Below are 8,389 nucleotides of genomic sequence, written 5' to 3' on the forward strand. Positions count from 1 at the left end.
AAGCATAGAAACACTCAGAACTGGCAGAGACCATCCACAAGCATTGTGCTGCCGTGCGGTGGACAGAGCATGCAGAAAGCAAAAAACGTCTTTGCAAAGATGTTGAGAAAGGTGAGTGGTCCATTGACTAATATCACAGACAAGTTGTCCATGGTTATCCGTGTCATTTTTGAAGAGTTTATGTGTTCAAGGATAGCCTATCTTCTCTTTCAGCGTCTGGTGTTTAAATGCTGGACACCCAATCCCAGCCAGTTGTCGGAGACACCAGGAAAACAATCTCAAACATAGCATAACCAATTTACATTGCACATACCCATATGTAAATGATTGAGGTATACATCAACCCAAAAGGAAAACATTGGGTGACACTTTCTATGACGCAATGATATACAGTAGATGCCTTATAAGTGCATTTACTATTGCTTAAAATACATATAATACAATTATTCCTTATATACAGTGCCTTATAATAAAATAAATGCTCATAAGTAGTTACAGAATTCTCATTGCTCTAATGCATTATATTCCCGGAGAACATAATGCTTTATAACCTTCCTGATCAGAAAATGATCTGTCACAGGCCTCAAATATAATATTTGACATTTTAGTATTGTGCACATTCTAGGCAGAGATGGTAGAGGGACTCAAAACTCATGAATGCATATTCTGTCTATGTAGAGTAAGATGATTGCAAAGATCTTCAACTGGTAGGCATACACCACCTGAATATTGATATTCTTTAGGTTTTTCTTCCAGCCCTATTTTAAAAAGAGATAGTTCACCTAAATTACAAAAACAACATGTTTGTCCTTACCTTGAAAGCAGTCTGTGGGCAAGGAGACCGCAATCTATTATTTGGTTTCCCACTCCCATCTACCATTAATATTAAACTCCCCTTTTCAGGACCTTGTCTTTCAAAGATATTTCGTAAAAATCCAAATAACTTCACAGATCTTCATTGTAAAGGGTTTAAACACTGTTTCCCATGCTTGTTCAATGAACCTTAAACAATTAATGAACATGCACCTGTGGAATGGTCGTTAAGACACTAACAGCTGAAAGACGGTAGGCAATTAAGGTCACAGTTATGAAAATGTAGGACACTAAAGAGGCCTTTCTACAGACTCTGAAAAACACCAAAAGAAAGATGCCCAGTGTCCCTGCTCATCAGCGTGAACGTGCTTTAGGAATGCTGCAAGGAGGCATGAGGACTGCAGCTGGTGGCCACACCAGATACTGACTGTTACTTTTGATTTTGATCCCCCCTTTGTCCAAGGACACATTATTCCATTTCTGTGGAACTTGTTCTCATGTTTGTGGAACTTGTTCAGTTTATGTCTCAGTTGTTGAATGTTGTTATGGTCATACAAATACTGACAGGACAATTTTTGTTGTTGTTGCTGAGGTTAGTATTTCCTATGCAAAGCCTTGATGTAGTTCAAACACTCCCTGGCACATGTTGCATACAGCTTTCTACCTGAGACCAGAGTTCAAGCCCTGATTCTAACCTTTCTCCCATTTGCCTGTCTCCCCATTTCATTACTGTCTGAATAAAGTGTCAAACCACCTAAAAATATGTAAACAAAAATATTTGCAATCTTCAAATTTCATCCCCCCAAAAAGTAACAAAGTTATCACATTTTGAGTGTTAATTTAATATTCAAAGCATCCTGAATATGCCTGACCTGTGGTTAATGTCAAAATATGTATAATTGCAGGAAAATAGCTTTAAAACAGTAAAAGATTCATGGGGGAGGACACCCAGACACCTTGTATAGGGGGTGTGCCAGGTGGCTATGAAATTCACATAGCAAATCTCACTCCAAGCTTTCTTCGAAAGTTGGCAGAACTGCCCGGTGCAGTGGTTCCCATTCACCACCCTGGGGCATTGGGAATTTCAAATAGTGCCCCCTACTGGCCCTCCAACACCACTTCCATAAGCAATTTACCAGGGGTATATTCATTACGGAAACAGTTTATCACTTAAGAACCAAATGGAAGCAAACCGAACAAAACCAAAGTTTCATTTACATTTACATTTAAGCCATTTAGCAGACGCTCTTGTCCAGAGCGACTTACAAATTGGTGCATACACCTTATGACATCCAGTGGAACAGCCACTTGCATCTAAATCTTTTTTTGGGGGGAGAAGGGGGGTGAGAAGGATTACTTACCCTTACTTACCCTATCCTAGGTATTCCTTGAAGAGGTGGGGTTTCAGGTGTCTCCGGAAGGTGGTGATTGACTCCGCTGTCCTGGCGTCGCCTACTACAGAATGAATACACCCCTGGATTGACCTGGCCCAACCCTGCTTAGCTTCAGAGGCACACCAGCAATTGGAAGCTGGTTGGTATTTCCATCTGTTTTTGATATGCAAACAGGTTATGGAACATTTGAACCCATTTTCATACTGGCATACAGACTATTTCCGTTTTAGAAGATAGATGCCTCCGTAAAAGCAATCAACCTGAAGAGCCTTTCAGAAATGTTGATGTAGTCCTTCTGCCACCAACCACAGCATATTAGCTCATTTTACACATGCAGTAATGTTATGCAATGTTCGGTAACACTTTGATGCATATAATGCCTTATAAGTGTATACAGCTATAGTGCCTTGTAATACTCACTATACAAGATAATTGCTTATATAGCATCCTTGAGACATTGTAAAGCATATAATGCATTACAGCCCTACTAATCAGAAAATGGTCTGTCACAGGTGGCATAATGCTTAAAAAGCACTATGCCATGACGACATTATAAAGTGTCTTCTAGCATAGTTTCATCATTAATTATGAAGCTCTATGAAACACTAAATGTGCTTTCTTTACCTTAAATAAAGGGATTCAGTTAATTATAAAACACTATAATAGGTATTCATGGGTTGCTTGGTTGCATCGTTGACATTGTTATGAACTTTCTTCAGAGGCTGCAGCCATATTTGTGTCCAACTGATGACTGATGCCCAGTCATTCTGAACCTTTGCGAATGACTATTTCATCTAAATTACACAGTGCTAAAGTAGGCAAATCATTTGTAGAAAACAACTTTGCCATCATTAGCCACTGTAATGCACTTTTGGTGAAATCAATAGTTAATTTGGAAAAACGTCTCATTTGGAAAAACTCCTGGCAGACTATAGTGTAGTAAAGTAATGCTTCACTGAATCAGTTTGAAATGTTGCATACACACTGCTGCCATCTGGTTAACAAAATCTAAATTGCGTCTAAATTCCTATCTGTTTATATGGCCTTTCTCTGCGTTTTTTGGTTTGCATTATGTTTTACCAGATCTAATGTGTTATATTCTCCAACATTAATTTCATATTTCCACAAACGTCAAAGTGTTTCCTTTCAAATGGTATCAAGAATATGCATATCCTTGCTTCAGGTCCTGAGCCTCATGCATTTAGATTTAGATGTCATTTTAGGCCGCAATGGTAAGATCCTTAAGAGGTTTTAAGGCTAAGTTCATCTTAGAACCATAGGATCCTATGGTGCTAACGATGAACTTACCCTTGTGGGAATAACATCGCCTTCATAGAAGATGTTATTCCCACTGTGACAATTAAAACTTTGGATAGAGCGCAGCATTCATATAAAACTGAAATACATTTAACCATGACAAGGTCACTGGGAACATGGATGTGTACAAACAGAACAGCTATGCCCTCCGTAAGGCAGTCAAACAAGCAAAACGACAGAACAGGTACAAAGTGGAGTCGCAATTCAACAGCTCAGACATGAGGCATATGTGGCAGCGACAATCATGGATTCTAAAGGGAAAGCTGGCCATGCCACCGACGCCTTGCTCCCGGACAAGCTAAACACCTTCTTCGCAAGCTTCAAGGAAAACACAATGCCGCCAATGCAGGCCACCGCCACTCAGTATAATTGTGAGCTCTCGTTCTCCATGGCCGACGTGAGTAAGACATTCAAGCGTGTTAACCCTCGCACGGCTGACAGCTCAGAGCATGCGCAGAACAGCTGGCTGGAGTGTTTAATGACATACTCAATCTCTCCCTATTCCATTTGCTTCAAGATGTCCACCGTTGATTCTGTACCAAAGAAAGCAAAGGTAACAGAACTAAATTACTTCTGTCATCATGAAGTGCTTTGAGAGGCTAGTTAAGGATCACCTCCACCTTACCCGACACCCTAGACCCACTACAATTTCCATTCCGCCCGAACAGATCCACAGATGACCCAATCACCATCGCACTGTACACTGCCCTATCACATCTGGAATAGAGGAATACCTATGTAAGAATGCTGTTCATCGACTACAGCTCAGCCTTCAACCCCATAGTGCCCTCCAAGCTCATCACTAAGCTCAGGGCCCTGGGTCTGAGCCCTGTCCTGTGCAACTGGATCCTGTACCTCCTTAAGGGCCGACTCCAGGTGGTGAAGGTAGGCAACAACACCGACGCTACACTGATCCTCAACACGGAGGCTCCACAAGGAGGTGTGCTCAGCCCCCTCCTGTACTCCCTGTTCACCCATGACTTTGTGGCCATGCACTTCTCCAACTCAATCATGAAGTTTGCAGACGACACATTAGTGGTAGGCCTGATTACCAAGAACAACGAGAGCCCACATGGAGTATACTGTCCATACTGTCTATACACACCATCATATACATATAATGTATACACTGAGTGTACAACACATTAAGAACACCTTCATAATATTGAGTTGAAATATTGTCCCTCAGAACAGCCTCAATTCTTTGGGGCATGGGATCTACAAGGTGTCGAAAGCGTTCCACAGGGATGCTGGCCCAAGTTGACTCCAAGGCTTCCCACAGCTGCATTGTTAGGTGTTGTTAGGCCCAAGACGAAGTCTATGTGACAACTGGAGATCAACTTTTAATATTGAAACAACGTTGTCAGAGAGGCAGACAAGGTTTATACAAATCTCCACTGTTGAAAACTAAATGTTAGTCTAAAAGAAATGTAAGATAATGTCTAGATGCTTTTCATAGTGGAAATCAAGTAGATAAATTGCTTGGCTGGGCTGATGAGACAGTGGATTGCACAGTCAGATGGAACAGAGTAAATAGGTGTCATAGATTTAGCCGGTGGTAACTTGCGGAATAGACAACAGTGGTAATGAGGTTTTAACCAATCAGCATCCAGGATTAGACTCATCCGTTGTATAATTCTTGATTCACACTGGAAACTGTTGCGTGAAAAACCCACCAGCATTGCAGCTCTTGACAAAAAACGGTGTGTCTGGCACCTACTACCATACCCTGTCAAAGGCACTTAAATATTTAGTCTTGCCCATTCACACTCTGAATGGCACACATACACAATCTATGTCTCAATTCTCTCAAGGCTTAAAAATCCTTCTTTAACCTGTCTCCTCCCCTTCATCTATACTGATTGAAGTGGATTTAACAAGTGACATCAATAAGGGATCATAGCTTTCACCTGGATTCACCTGGTTAGCAGGTGTTCTTAATGTTTTGTCCAATCTGAATATATTTATATTCTCGACTGACTCGTTCTGATATTCCTTCATTTCTTTCTTTACATTTTTGGGGAATTTGTGTGTATTGTTAGGTATTACTGCACGGTTGGAGCTAGAAACATAATATTTTTGCTGCGCTTCCAATAACATCTACAAAATAAGTGTACGTGACAAAGCATTTATGAATTGTTGTTATATTCCAGATTAAGTTGAATCCACCTCTACCACTAATGGGAGGATAAATTATGCTAATGATGCAGGTGACTTATGCAATAGTCACTTTTTGTGTTGACGTTACACCTCAAGCATTTGCATGTATCTGCAATGTAAATAGGTTACGCTACATTTGAGTTTGTTTTCCCAGTGTCTCAGACACCAGACTGGGATTGGGTGTCCAGCATTTGAACACCAGACACTGAAAGAGAAGATAGGCTATCCTTGCAAAGAAAATCCTCTTCAAAAATGACACGTATCATGATGGACAACTTGTCATTCACAGTAGTCAACGGACCGCTCACCTTTCTCAACATCTTTGCAAACATATTTTTCATCTTCTGCATGATCTGTCCACCGCGTGGCAGAGAGGGACTCAAACAGCCCATGAAGTTACTGCTGGGATCTATGGTATTCTGTACCACTTCCTACCTGGTCTCTCTCATTGCAGCACAATGCTTGTGGATGGTCTCTGCCAGTTCTGAGATTTACTCTGCTTCGTATCTAATAATGGTGTATATGGCAGCAACCAGCATGTCAACATCTGTATGGCTGAATTTCTTCTACTACACCCAGATCGTCCCTGCCCAGCGAGCTCTCTTCACCTGGGTGAAGAGGAACATCAAAAGTATCATCTACTGGGGCCTATTTGGCGACAGGGTGTTTGTTATTTTTCAATTTGCTGTGAGGGCTACAGGAGTATTTTATTCCTCAGGAAAAGGACCTACTAATAGCACAGGTTTCACATCAACGAATGGCACTGCTAATGTCTCTCCCAAAAAGGTGCTGCTTAATAACACAACCACATTAGCCAACGCCACTGATGCTGCTTCTCCAACAGTCCTGCTTCACACACTGATAGCAAGTGAGTGTTTGAAAATGATCTACATCTTTTTTTGCCTCTGTGTGATGTTGGGGTCAAGCTGTGCCACAGTGTGCTACCTGCACAGACACATGAAGAGCATGAAAGAGATCGGCAGCCCCTTCTCCTCTCCCCGACTGCACAGTCAGATGAGGGTCACCATCGCCGGTATCCTGCAGGGAATTCTCTTCCTCTTTACCGCACTGTGGATTTTCATTCATTACTCAAGCAAGGTTTTTTCCTCTACATCCTTTGACGATAATATCTTGTTCACAGTAATCTCTCTCTACATGTTCGGCACCACTTTAAACCTGGGCATCGGTCAGGCTGTTTTCAGGCAGAGGGCAGCTGATATTTGTCTCAAAGCCAAACAGGCACTGAAGCTGTGACCTGAGATGATGCGACAATAAGTAAATATAAGTGCTTTAGTAATACAAAATGTATGTTTGTCATTTTATTAACATTTGACATGTCATGCTAAACTCAATTGTGAAATAAAGGACCAGTTTAACCATCTCAGGTTCTCTGGCAGGAATGTGAATTTTTGTAATGCCATTTTAGAACTGGATATTGATTAATGTGGGCTAATGTTTCATCTAATTTGTTGGTATTCAAAATAAAGGTTGCAACGCCTAGTGGAGTCAGGGTTGCGAGGGAAATACAGTGGGGTCCCCACCTACAAATAAAATAAAAAACAAGAATTTAGATTATTCTATGGGACAATATGAAAATCATTTGAAAAATAGTCTTGCATAACCAATCTCAAAATAGCCTACTCAAAGTACTGCACGATGTTTTTGTTACAGTTAACTTTTGAAATCGGTAGCTAGCCAAATGAGAATGTTTAGTTATCATGTCATAGCTGCATGCAGAGTTTCAACACACTCATTTCCCACAATGACTTTAATCAGAAAAGGACTTCCATTCCATGTACTTTTTGTTGTAGTTCTCAGGACATTTAAACAAACAATCCCAATTCTAGTACAGTAGCAGCACAGCTTCTAAACCAGAGGCCCAACATCGCCAGACCTGACAGGAATGTGTCAGTTTATTTAGTTGATTAAATTGACAGTGTATTTTGTGTTATTTACATGGTTGTTTTTTGGGGAGGAGGGGGGTTAATCGTAACAGTTTTAATATTTATTGGTTCTTAATTTTTTATAAGAAATTAAATGGAATTCATTTAATATTGGTTGATGTAAAATGTAACGTTTACAGATTTCTGTGGGGTTCCTACTTAACGAGTTTGAATAACACTGATCTAATGTACATATAACCAGAGGTCAACTGCCTTCTCCTGTTCATAATGAGGCTTATGGATTTAGTTCTCATTTCCTTTTTGTGTTTTCCATTTCTTCCTTCTCCATTATATTATACTTATTGTTTCATTTCTGTTGTAATGTTGAGGTCAACCTGCAAGTAAGCATTTCATTGTACTGTGTACCACCATGTATCCTGTGCATATAACAAATAATCTTTGATTTTAGATTTGACTTCAACTATCATAATCTAATAAATATAATTTATATTTGTCCAAATGTGTGACTGCTCTGTGTGCTAAATAAAGAAATAGAACAGTTTGTTGCCTGCATTTAGACTTTGGGCTGATGGAGAGCACCTGGTCAGTAAAATAATGATGCTTGTTTTATCTTCTTTTCACTTATGTGTTACACATCACAAACAGATACATTTGATTATGACTCTCATATGGGACAGTCACTTTAAATGTTAATTTGCTCCATCCACAGTACTGAACCGAACGCTGTTCTTTGATCAAATTACTGTCATTTTTAACAGTCTTCAGTGGCGGCAAGAAAGACCAATAAAATGTCAACAAAAA

The sequence above is a fragment of the Oncorhynchus keta genome, chromosome 5, assembly GCF_023373465.1.
Source record: "Oncorhynchus keta strain PuntledgeMale-10-30-2019 chromosome 5, Oket_V2, whole genome shotgun sequence".
Classification (NCBI taxonomy): Eukaryota; Metazoa; Chordata; class Actinopteri; order Salmoniformes; family Salmonidae; genus Oncorhynchus; species Oncorhynchus keta.